Source organism: Saccopteryx bilineata, chromosome 3 (genome assembly GCF_036850765.1).
Source record: "Saccopteryx bilineata isolate mSacBil1 chromosome 3, mSacBil1_pri_phased_curated, whole genome shotgun sequence".
Taxonomy (NCBI): domain Eukaryota; kingdom Metazoa; phylum Chordata; class Mammalia; order Chiroptera; family Emballonuridae; genus Saccopteryx; species Saccopteryx bilineata.
Genome location: NC_089492.1, coordinates 34496867 through 34508697, shown reverse-complemented (window position 1 = coordinate 34508697; position 11831 = coordinate 34496867). Strand labels below are relative to the sequence as shown.

At 45.4% G+C, this 11831-nt stretch overlaps 1 pseudogene; it reads right to left on the bottom strand.

Annotated features, from left to right (window-relative positions):
* Positions 1–247: 247 nt before the first annotated feature.
* On the bottom strand, positions 248–961 carry LOC136328494 (phosphatidylethanolamine-binding protein 1 pseudogene; annotated as a pseudogene).
* Between the last annotated feature and the right edge of the window lie 10870 nt (positions 962–11831).

The following is an 11831-nucleotide window of genomic DNA, read 5'->3' as shown; positions in this document are numbered from 1 at the left end:
CTTTGTACTTGAGCATCAGTTCCAGATGGGGTTGTGGAATGGATCCCAGTTGGGGCTCATGTGGGAGTCTGCCTCACTATCTCCCCTCCTCTCACCTAAAATAAATTCTGGGTTGCTATCATTACATTAACAATCTGATGACCACATTATAGTACCAAAATTGACCCCAAAATGGAGTTCAGATTTGATCAAAAATAAACCAGGGTGTGTGACCCAGTATAATTATAAAGGATAGGCAGGAGGAAAAGTCACCTTATACTGCTATCTGCTCAGGTCTCACCTGTGAGAATGGGAACAAGGAAGAGGAGAAATCTACATACATCACTGAACTTGAGAACACTGCTTGGGGCCCTGGGGCGATGCTGTCTCCTGGCTTCCCCCTACTTCCCAGACAGCTGCTCATAGAGCTGGGGCACATAGGTGTCCCATTCAGCCTGGTAACATGTGCTGGCCACTGGCGACCTGAGCTCATACTTTTTGTGGAAAGATACCACCTTGAATTTGCTACGGTGGTTTCCAGATCAGTTGCTGAGAATGGGCTCATCACACTTCAGCGGCCTGTCCTGCTCATAAAACAGCCAGAGGTAGTGGTGAGGGCCTGTGCCCTTAGGGAGCCAGAGCCACATAATCAGAGTGGGCTGTGCCACGGCTGAAATCATTGTCCTTCATGTTGACTACTAGGAAATTGTGCCGTTCCCTATATTTAGGGTCTTTTCTGCTTCTGGGAGCATCTGGGTCTGTCAACACTAAGGTGTAGAGTTTACTTAGATCAAGGCCATCCCATGCAATGGTGGTGGGCCAGTTCTTATCCTAGAGGTCAGAGGGAACTCTTGGGCATCAGCACTTTGCCCAGCTCATCTACCTCTGCCCCAGCGTGTTTTACCTGCAGCCAGTGCTGTGGCCACGCATTCAATTCCTGCAGACTCAAGGGCCCAGACCTCTGGCTCAGGTCCGCTGGCATTGAGGGCCCAGCGGAAAGACAGGCGGAGACACGCGGGAGACCAGGCGCAGGTCAGCCAAACCCACTCCCAGTGGTTTGCAAACGCGATCAGCATACTTTTTTATTATTGTTATTATTCATTTTTAGAGAGAGAGGAGAGAGAGAGAGAAGGGGGAGGAGCAGGAAGCATCAGCTCCCATATGTGCCTTGACCAGGCAAGCCCAGGGATTTGAACTAGTGACCTCAGCGTTCCAGGTCCACACTTTATCCACTGAGCCACCACAGGTCAGGCTCGATCAGCATACTCTTGACACAAGAAAGGAAAATGGAATTGAGTCGCCTTTCAGAAAATATGGTACATTTTTCCATTTGTTTTTGTATCCTACTGTGTCCTGGAATGTTTTTGTTTTATTGAGGTATCATTGACATAGAACATACTAGTTTCAGGTATACAACATCCTTATTCAGCTATTTGAATACATTGCAAAATGATCACAATAAGTTTAGTTGAGATCCATCACCATACATAATTACAAAATTGTTTTTTCTAGTGATGAGAACTTTTAAGATTTATTCTCTTAGCAACTATCAAATATACCATATGATGTTAGTAACTATAGTTACCATGCTGCATTCCTCCCCACCTTTATCAAGGTGGAATATCCGAAAGGACTAGACATATACAAATAAGCTTATCCTTTCCCCCTTCTTTCTAACTCAGTGGTTATCAAATTTGAGGTACATAAGAAGCACTGTGTAGAATTTTGTACCTAAGACTGAGAATACCATTCATCAAAGAGATTTAAAGGCCTTATTGTATTTTAAGGAACACCAAGTATAATATTGACAGTATAAAGATATTTGTCTCTCATGATTCTGAAACTACCAGGCCAGCTCCTCCTCCCTATAAAATATGGCTGTACCATAATGTGTCGCCTATGCATTGTGACTGTACTATAATGTGACACCGCACTCAGTGTCGACGCGTCTGGGTCTCTGTGCTCTCAGTTGCTTTTATTTTACATGGCATTTCCCTGGGAAGGCAGGTTTAATGCCCTAACATATATATATATATATGTTAAATTATAATATATATATATAATTGAGGTCCAATTCACATAACATAAAATTAACCACTGTAAAATGTACAGTTCAGTGGCATACAGTACATTCATACTTTTATGAAGTTCCAAAACATTTTTATCACCCCAAAAGGAACCCTGAACCCACTCTCCATTCCCCTCTCCCCTCACCCCTGGCTACCACCAATCCGCTTTCTGTATTTATGCATTTACCTGTTCTAAATATTTTATATAAATGAAACTCCTAGGTATATACCTGAAAGAATTGGAAACAGGTACACAGACAGGTACTTGAACACAAATGTTCATAGTGACTATAACTATCACTTTTCCTGGGCACTGTCTGCCTGCTCCTTGGTAGCTTTGCAGGTAACTTTTTTTTTTATCAATTGAACTGGACAGGCGAAAGCCAAACGGAGGGTGGGGATGGAAGAGAGACTGGAGCAGTGCCCAGTTACCCCGTTAGGGCTCTGCTCCCTGAGCGGGATGACCCAGCGTGGTGTCTGAGTGCCGCACACCGAGGGGGCTGGACAATGACGACTCAGACAAACTCTGAAAGGAGAGGTCTGGCAGGCGCCCCAGCACGACGGCACCCGTCGGGTGATTCACCAAGTTCACAGGAAGCTGGGAGCGCCTGCTTGGGAGCCACAGAATTGGGAGTAGTCCAGAGTCCCTTCTGCTTGAAGATGAGTGTTGCCTTGAACTTGGTGTCTGAGTGAGCTGGGTTTACAGCCTAAGGGACAATGGTGCAGGGAAACCTGCCTCCAGATGGGCACGGTTCTTGTGGTCATCGCGGCCGCTGTCAGTGAAGCAGACCTGTTTCTAACTCAATTCCCGGCTCATTAATTTTAAGCAGTTGATTCTAGCCCTGTGTGGGCTCAGGGCTTTGCTGGCACTACACTCCCTGGTTTACAAGTGAGGAAACTGGAGCGGAGGCCTTTTCCAATGTTTTCTTCCCTACTCTCACTTCTGGCACTTATGACTTGTGCACTCATCCTCCTTACAGGGGTTTAGAGATTAAAGCTGGATTTGATTTGTTTTTTTCTGTGGCTTTGCCTAGTAGCGAATGTACCTTACCAGCCCCACTAGGCTGTGAAGCCAACACTGCTTTAAATCACCAGAGGCTCTAGTGCACATCCTCAGCTTGCTTCCCATTGGCCTGGCCAGAGGCAATTTCTGTGAGACCATTTTAATGGGTCACCAGGGTTTTCTGTGGGGACAGCTGTCTCTGTAACAGGCAAAATGAGATTCTTTTATGAGAAAAGCTGGCCTGCAGGAAAAATGATCAGGCTTGAATTCTAAAATGCAGTAGGGGAATAGTTTGCACTCTTTGTTGAAAGCAAATGCAAATGAGGCCACTCTCTTTTTCAGGTGAGGTATGACAGTAGGCAGCTGGGAAGTAGACAGACCTGGGTTCAAATCCTGATTCTGTCAGTGTGTTATTTGGACAAGTCATCTAATGCAGGGGTAGTCAACCTTTTTATACCTATGACCCACTTTTGTATCTCTGTTAGTAGTAAAATTTTCTAACCACCCACTGGTTCCACAGTAATGGTGATTTATAAAGTAGGGCAGTAACTTTACTTTAAAAAATTTATAAAGCAGAGTTACAGCAAGTTAAAGCATATACTAATAATTACTTACCAAGTACTTTATGTCGGATTTTTGCTGTTTGGCAGAATAAATCTTTATAAAACAACTTACTATACTTAAATTTATCTTTTTATTTATACTTTGGTTGCTCTGCTACCACCTACCATGAAAGCTGGAATGCCCACTAGTGGGTGGTAGGGACCAGGTTGACTACCATGCTCTAATGTCTCTGAACCCCAGTGTGGAGTGGGATGATAGAACTAGAGTTATTGGACAATCATTTATTAAAGCGCCTGACCCATGGTAGGTGCTCAAAGATGATAATGTTAATATGCATTTTAGTACTCCAGTCTGAGTTAGCCAAAAAGGATCAAACAATTTGGGGACTTTTCAGTCTTAGAATGTGTGGTGTGTACAATGTCAGATCTTATGGAACTCTCCCAGGGGTCCCCAAACTTTTTACACAGGGGGCCAGTTCACGGTCCCTCAGACCATTGGAGGGCTGCCACATACGGTGCTCCTCTCACTGATCACCAATGAAAGAGGTGCTCATACAGGAAGTGCAGCAGGGAGCCGGATAAATGGCCTCATGGGGCCACGTGTGGCCCGCGGGCCGTAGTTTGGGGATGCCTGCTCCAGACCTTAATACGGCAGTGGTCCGGGGTTTCTCACCTACAATACTGGCCCCATTACTCATCCAGAGATGTGGTTTATTCATTCATTTGAGGGCTTAGCCAAGTTAGAGCAACATTTTTTATGTCTGCAATTCCTGGGGGAAGTGTCCAGAGAAGCCAGGGAGGCTAGGACAGGATGGGAGAGTAGGGAACAACAGTCTGTTTTTGTCTCTGTTGCATTCAAAGCTCTTTGGCTCTATGTGAGTTATCCAGATACTCGGCTGTCTGTCAGTCTTTCCACAAAGGTAAACTGAGCACTAGTTCTGTGACTGGTTGAGATTCTGGTTCTTTGCACACCTGTTTCTATCTCCTTTCTACCAGGAATAATAGAATACACTGTTTTCTCTCTAAAAGGGGGAAGAGGTATGTGAAATAGCTGGAGGATGGTGTGAACGAAGAGGAAGTTTGAAGGAGGAAAAGAGACAGGTTCAGAGAGGAGATGGGGGGATAGAGAGGCTGGTATTTGTTTCGTAAAACTGCTTCCTGCTACGGGAAGTTTCTTCTTTTCCCACACCCATGCCGCTGAAAATCACCCCTGTGGTAGCTCTGCAGTCAGGCAAAGGTGGTAGGAGTCTAGCTGAATAACCCTGGACAGAATTTCCCAAGTCTTTAGACAATTGCAATCTTGTGTGTGTGAGCACATGCGCATGTGTTTCAATGTTTCTCTGTCTTCTGACAGAAGAAACGCTTCCATTCAGCCCAACTACGTGTAGGCTTCCTTTATACAAACATCAGTCTCCGGGGACTCAGGAGAAATGTGGCCCTGCCATGAAGACCGCCGCCAGAGACCCCAGGGGTGGGATCGGCAGAGGAAAAGACAAATACAGGCAGGGGGAGTTGGTGCCCTCCCGCCCGGCTTGTTTATTATCACAGCTTAAGAAGGAGGACTGTGCAAACCCTTCTTTATGGCAGGAACCGTGCCCGCCCAATTTCTCCCCTTTTCCTTTTATTCAGTATTCCTCTCCCTCAATTCCTCAACAGCCCAAGACAAATTCCAAATGCCAGCAGCACCCTTAAAGTCTCAGCACGCGGGAAAAGCTCATACCCCCTCTGGGTGACTTGTTTAATTAAAGCCCAGGACATATGTTGGTTTCTGGTGTATGTGGGGGAACAGAAAGAAAATGAGAGGTCAAGTGAATTAATTACCATGGCCAGATCTATAAGTGCTCCTGGTTTCCTGTATTCTTTGTTAGCTGAAAAAAGGAGCAAACGGAGAAGCATGGCTCAATTTTTAGTTTTGTTCAGTAGCTTACATGCAGAACAAAAGTTACAGATTATGGTCTACGATGTTAGGCAAAATGTATTACTTATCTTTTTATGTGTTGAATCCCTACTTGATTAAAATGGCGATTTAATTTATATTGCCTTTGTTGTTTTTGCAACTTAATCAGACCTGCTGTCTCACTGCACCAGCCCATAGAAAACAAGCTTCTGAGACTTTGAAAGCGAGTCCCGCTGTTATACCGTGATTATTCTCATGACATCAATAATTTGAGGAAAGGAATTGGTGATTTAGTTAGGTACAGTATTAATATTGTGATGTGTTTATTTATTTAGTTTTTCTTTTTTCCATTGATTTGAGAGAGAGAGAGAGAGAGAGAGAAAGGGGGGGAGAGAGAAGCAACAACTCATTGCCCCACTCAGCCAGTCCATCCAGTTGTGCACTCATTGATGGCCTCTCATATGTGCCCTGACTGGGACTCAAACCCCTGACCTTGGTGCCCTGGGACCATGCTCTATCTATTGAGCCACACAGCCAGGGCAATATTGTGATGTGTTTAATATTATTTGTCTGTCTTCAAACAATCAAGGGAAATAGCTGTGCAAAACAATACAGCATGCCCAGTGAGATCCTCCCTTGCTCCATCCCTCAAGAAAACCTAGAATTTACCTGTTTTGAAATTTTTGCATATCCACTAAATCTATTGATAGTTTTTTTTTTAAATCTCAAGATCTGACTCTTCAGTGATCTGATACCGTATATTGTAGAACCATATCTTACTTACAAATACACTTTTAAAAGTTTCCTTTACCTCCTCACTCATTAAACTTAGGTTGAGTGCTTCCTATATGCAGGTCCTGCTGTGGTACAGGAGACACAAAGTTACATCAGTCTGGGTGATTCACGTCCCCTCGTCATTAGCCAGTCAGTCTCCTGGTAACACCCAGCACTTGATACTCAATCAGAGATACCTGATGGGAAAATGGCCCTTGGATACTTAGGGATTCGTTTCTCAACATGTCAACCTCCCTGATGGATCCAGCAAAAGCCTCGGCAAGCTTCTCATTGTCTAGTCCAGTTTGGGTCACGGGACCACACAGAACCAGTCTCTATGGCTGAGGGCTCTCTAGGCTCTGCTTAGACAGGTTGGTTAAACATTCACTCGTATTTGTGAGGGGGTCAGTTTCCCATAAGCACATGGTTTCTCAAAACAAGATAGGTAGGATGTCCAGAAGAAAAAGCAGTAGACGGCTTCTATATAGCTCAAAACCCCCAAGAACCAGACCTGGATTTCCTAATTGTTTACTCAGCCTCCCCACTTGGATGTCTCACAGGCATCTCCTAGTGACCATATTGACAACTACTGTTCAGTAGCATACATATAAAAGGATTCATCCTTTCCCACAAATTTGCATCTTAATCTGATGTATCTCCTCTTGGCAAAGCGTGCCACAATTTATCCACCTGGCCAAACCAGGACCTCGGTATTGATTTACAGGCCCTGTCCCCCTCACCTCCATGGGCGATCTGTCACTGGGTCTAAAATATTTCTTGTCTCTGTCCCTATTCTCTAACCTTACTGCCACCACAAGATCACCATCACATTCAGATGACTGCAATAGTCCCCTAACTGGCTTTCTTGTCTCTAGACTTTCCCCTCTTCAATCTAGATAGATTGTTCTAGAAGTAAAATATGACTGTGCTTCTGGCCTGTTGTAAATCATTCGGTGACTTCTCAGCATCATTAGGATAAAGTGCAAGCTTTTAAAACTTGGCATACAACGCTTTGTCTTCACACAAAACCCCTCTTCAGCGTGGTGATTGCCTCTCTGGCTCTCACAGCCTCTGCATCACACTGATAATACTGCTGTGTCTGTTTGCTTGCCTTACTCTCTCTCTAAACCGGAGCTCTTTAAGAACCAGGATATTCTAGTTTGGTTCACTCATACTCACTCAAAACCCTTCATGGCTCGCTCTCTTCTTTGAGCTGGAAAGCTGAAAGTTTCATTTGGAAGACCTCCTTAAAGCTGGGATGTAGGAATGTGATGTAAGTTCCATCAAGCAGATACGCCTGTAGGAGACTTCACATAGGAGCGAACTATGAAGGTTGGCTCTTCTGGTAAGCTGGGTGGTGAGATCTGGTTCTTCTGGGGCAGGTATAGTTGAGTGTCTGGGCTCCAGTCCCTCGCGCAGGGCAGCTATGGTGATGGTGTTTCCACTGGCACACTGCATTGGTGCAGTTGGTCATTTTTCTTAATCAGCATAGTTCCCAGCTGCATTGCTGCTGCCCGTATAGACTCCCAAACCTGGTTCTAGCCCTTCCCAAGATTCTGTGAGCTGCCAGTTTTCTATAATAAAACTCTCTGCATAAACTAGGGTAGATGTTGTTGCCTGCAAATAAGCACCTGATTAATAGAGGTGTTAATAAAGATGCATTAGACATCTTTGTGTCTGCCATGCTCGCATAATGTCTGGTTCATGAGGGATGCCTCTTGAATTAGTAAATGAATGTTTGAAGGGAGATTTTTTTTTTCTCTGCTGTTAGAGTGCTCACTGTGCCATAAGGGAAGCACACATGAGAACAAATATTTCCACGCATCAGGTTATAATAGTGTTATAGAGTTATATAGTAATAGAGTACAAAGGTTATGAAAATGCAAAGATGGAAACATTAGGGAAATCCCAGGGAAAGTAGCATTTGAGATGGGCCTTTAGGAATGAGTAGCAATTTACTAGCTAGTCAAGGAGATAAAGGTATTCTAAGCATGAGAATGGTATATGCAAAATCAGAAGCAAATGAGATAGTAGCACATATTCAGGGAATATGTGTGGTTGCACAGGGCACGACCCTTTGAGTAGGAGATAAAGATAAAGATGGAAGGGAGGAGATGCATGCTAGGGTTTGAATAGCAGCAACAATTATAAAGGTGAGTGTTTCTGTTTTTTTTGAGATACCAGATACTGAACTATGTCACATCTATTATTTTATTTAATCCTCACTGTTGTTATTACTTTCATTTTACAGGTTAAGTGAGTTGTCCAAAGTCATAGAGTTGAAGTGGCAGAACTCATAATTTGACTGGTGAGATCTTTCTGACTAACATGTTAAAGAGTTTAGACTTTATCTTTACATTAACAATAATCAATGAAGGTTGGATAATAATAAGATTAGATTGTTGTTGCCAAAGGATTGGAGAAGGAAGCTTGACTGGAGGTATTAGTTAGGAATCCAGAGGAGAGACGAGAAAAGATCGACAAGTTAGGATTAGTGAGAATGGAAGCAATCAAATGCATCTAAAAAATATTTTAGAGGCTCAAGAGATAAAACTTGGAGACCATTCCCATGTTACAGAGTGAGCAGGTAACATGAGTAAGTGTGAGGGCAAGACATGGGCTTGGGCTGCTGGGTGGATGGTAGCACCGTTGATGAAAACAGAAAAAAGGGGTGAGGCTCTGGCGGGTCAGGTCAGTGGTAGAATGTCTGTCACGTGCAGATGTCCTGGTTTGATTCCCAGTCAGGGCACACAGGAGAAGTGCCATCTGCTTCTCCACCCCTCCCTCCTCTCTTCTTTCTCTCTCTCTCTCTCTTCCCCTCCTGCAGCCATGGCTCTGTTGGAACAACTTGGGCACTGAGGATGGCTCCATGGCCTAACCTCAGGCACTAAAATAGGTCAGTTGCTGAGCAAATGAACAACGGCCCCAGAAGGGCAGAACATTGCCCCATAGGGGGTTTCCTGGGTGGATCCCAGTCAGAGTGCATGCAAGAGTCTGTCTCTCTGCCTCCCTGCTTCTCACTTAAGAAAAAGAAAAAGAAAAAAAGAAAAGAAAAGGAAAGGAAAAGAAAGGAAAGAAAAGAAAAAAAATGGGGGAAGAAGCTGGTTTGGGATTAATTAATGATTTTGGTTGTAGATGTGTTAAGATTTGATTTGATTTCCATAGAATAGTAGCTTGGAGATCTTCAATCTAAAGATCCATTTGCCCAGATCTATAGTCCCCATGGCCCTGGAGCAAAGCCTGGTGCCGTGGGCATGTTGGCAGCTGTTTAAGCATGCCTGGAATCTGGCTAAGCATCACGCTGATGAGCACAGAGCCTTGCGTTGTTGCATATTTAAAATTACTAGTCAAGCAGCGGAGCTGCCGAGAGGAAAGGCTGTGACCGGGAATGGCAAGCATCCGTGCCATTCAGTAATTCAGCCTGGAGCCTGTTGTCGCTGCAGAGCTACCAACACAAGCAGCATTTTAAAAGTCAAACCCAATTTCCTTGCTAAGTCATGCCTGGGCAAGCTGGAGAATTGCCAAAAGACAAGAGAAAACTCCAGGCCTCTTCAGAAACGGGTCTTGAGAGATTTGGGTACTGCACGATGAAGCTGTCAGTCTGAGTGCAGCCGGGTAGGCGCGTGACTCATTTGCATATGTCACTTTCTACAGGCCCTGACTCCAAATCCTGTGGACAAATAAAGCTGCCCAGCACCACCTCTTACAACCAGACCCCGTAGGCCTCATCTTTATGCTGCTCTGGACTCATCCAACCAGAAGGAGCTCTCCTAAAGGAGGCGCGTTTCCGAGGAGGGCCACAAGCATGGCCGTTTTGTAGGGCTGGACAGTGGAGAAGCTGGAACGCTGCTATCACTCTGCCACCAACAGTCTCCTTCCAAAGCTCTGAAGGGACTGGATAAAGTAGCTTTCTCAGCACTCTGCTCCCTATTCTGCCACAGAAGGTGGACCTTGTGTGTCTGATCCGCCCTGGCCCTACTACTGGGCCTCCTTAATCAGCCCCGGAGCCCTGTCCCACCCAAAGTTGGGGATCAGTTACGAAGCAGGGGACCTATAAGGAGACCTTGACTGGACACTCATGGCCCTGCCCAAGGTGTGTTCCTAATGCTTGTTGACTGGTTAGCTGCCTGGTTAGGGCTAGATTCAGGCCTTCATCTTTTTAAAAAATTTTGAGTTAGACACTGGGCAAGGCTGCTCTCAGCAGGAGAAATCTGGCCTGGGGGTGCCAGGGCCCTGACCTAGCCTACCTGGCCTTCCCAAGGGTCAAATGACCCATGTCTTCACTGGTTTCTAACCTGCAGCAGAGCCGGAAGCTAGCAGAAACTAGGAATAACAAATGTGTCCCTTCCTGGGCGTTGGCTCATCCCTGTGCTAGGATGCCAGGCCGGGCAGACAGGACACGAGCTGGATTTCAGCCGCCATGGGCCCCCGCTGCCAGGTTCTTTGGGCCAGCCCTCAGCTGCACAGCGGAAGGTGGGGCCCAGCCCAGAACCAGTCCGCCTGTGTGCTATGATATGCCAATCAGTCCATCCTGCTTTAGAGACCCTCCTGCAAATCTCTCACCCCAGCGTGTAATTAAAAATAAAAACAAGCAAACACAAAGCTTACATGAATGTTGAAATTAAAATGACTTCACTTGGGATGTTTAGACCACAGAATTTTGGTTCAGTTCTCAGTGAAGCTGAACAGTTTTATTTTTGAGGAGGCCCCTGCAAGGCTGGGCCTCTCAGCTCATGTTTAGGCATCCCGCTGGGCTGTCCTCCTCTCTGCCTGGGGCTCACAGAGGTGTGGCTAGGACGTTGCCCCACCCCTCCTTGACCCTGTCACAATGCTTAGGGGACTGCACAGACCTTGGCTAACGGCTTATGCCCAGCTCCATTTTCCCCTTGTGCTGGTTCCCTGAGTTGGAGGAACCTGAGAGCCCTGTCCCAAGAGTGGCATAGTTTTGTGTGTGCTCTTGTGTTTAGACCCCTAACATCTCCTTAACCTGATTTTTATAGTGAATATTATGTTCATGTTTCTCACTCTTAAGGTAATAATTTATAAATAGCAAAATTCACTGTTTTTAGGGTATCTTTCTCTATGCATTTTTTTGTTTGTTTGGTTTTTTATTTTATTTTACAGAGACAGAGAGAGTCAGAGAGAGGGACAGAGAGGGAGAGACAGACAGGAACAGAGAGAGATGAGAAGCATCAATTCTTCATTGCAGCTCCTTAGTTGTTCAGTGATTGCTTTCTCTCATGTGCCTTGACCAGGGCTACAGCAGAGCGAGTGACTCCCTGCTCAAGCCAGTGACCATGGGGTCATGTCAGCAACCTTTGGGCTCAAGCCAGTGACCATGGGGTCATGTCAGCAACCTTTGGGCTCAAGCCAGTGACCATGAGGTCATATCTATGTTAACACACTCAAGCCAGCAACCCTGTGCTCAAGCTGGTGAGCCTGTGCTCATGCTGAATGAGCCTGCACTCAAGCTGGCGACCTTGGGGTTTCGAAACTGGGTTCTCCACTTCCCAGTCTGACGCTCTATCCACTGCAGCACGACCTGG